Here is a 1,121-nt window from a genome sequence, read left to right on the forward strand (position 1 = left end):
AGCTCTGTGACTGGCACCTGGAGGAGCTGCCTAAGCTCAGTTCAGAATGGAGGAAGTAGGGTGGTGACTGGATTATTGGTTCTGGGACCCTGGGTGAACAGTTTAACCCCTCTGAGGCCTGGGGACAACCTCCTAGGGAAGCCAGGAGGATCAAATGGAGGGACTGCAAATGAAAGGCACAGGGAATGCTCAGCAGTGAAACACTTGAGATCTTCCGGTTGAAATCTGCTTTAGGTTTAAAACCAGAACTGGTTTTCACCAGGCTATTACCTTCCTCCCTCTGAATGGCCATAGTAGCACCTATCTCCCCATGACAGCACAATCCCCAAAATAACAGCCAGTGTCTGGCCCTTACAAGTGGGTAGGAATTGTGGCAAGTGCTTTGCACAATTTTCTTTTTTAAGAGGTACCAGGGATTGAACCTGGGACCTTGTACATGCAAAGCACATGCTCAACCACTGAGCTATACCCATTCCCTCTATTCATCTTCTGTGTGACTGCAGGCCTGCAACTCACCTGCTCTCTGCCTCGGTTTACTCAAGTGCAAAATAGGCCCACAGGTTCTAACAGTGAGGATTAAATGAATTAAATTTCATATAGCCCTTCAAACAGTGCATGGTCTTGTACCTATTTAATTAAATAAATGCACATTTAGTAAATACACTTACAGAAACCTCACCATATCCCTGCGCTCGCACAGGGTAAGCCACCTGTCCGAGGTCACAGAGCCGATCAAGTGATTGTGATTGCAGGAAATCACTAACAGCAGAGACCTATCTGCACAGTGTCTCTGCTGCCTGCTGAACCTGATACTGCATCTCATCCGTCCTTGTTCTGTGGTGTAGGAAAATTAGCTAAATTAGTTTGTTAAATATCTGTGGCTTTGCCTTTACAAGATGAGAGTGTTTTAAAGGGGAAATAAAAAGGTAATGCTTTTTAAAAAACCTTTTATGCGTTAGAATCCTAAAAAAAAAAAAAAAAATCTGATGGCAGCAAGATTTTAGTGAACAGGCCTCAGCACTCCTCAGAGCTGTCCAAGTAGCTATGCAGTGCTGCCACTGCTTAGGTCTGGTCAGGGCACAGGTGGCCTGTGACAAGTCTTACTATAGTGATTTCACAAG

General features: G+C 45.0%; 1 non-coding gene across 1 annotated transcript; it reads right to left on the reverse strand.

Annotated features, from left to right (window-relative positions):
- Positions 1–401: 401 nt before the first annotated feature.
- Positions 402–476, reverse strand: TRNAA-UGC (transfer RNA alanine (anticodon UGC)). Its single transcript has one exon. It is a non-coding gene; the product is annotated as a tRNA-Ala (tRNA).
- Between the last annotated feature and the right edge of the window lie 645 nt (positions 477–1,121).

Source organism: Dasypus novemcinctus, chromosome 19 (assembly GCF_030445035.2).
Source record: "Dasypus novemcinctus isolate mDasNov1 chromosome 19, mDasNov1.1.hap2, whole genome shotgun sequence".
Classification (NCBI taxonomy): Eukaryota; Metazoa; Chordata; class Mammalia; order Cingulata; family Dasypodidae; genus Dasypus; species Dasypus novemcinctus.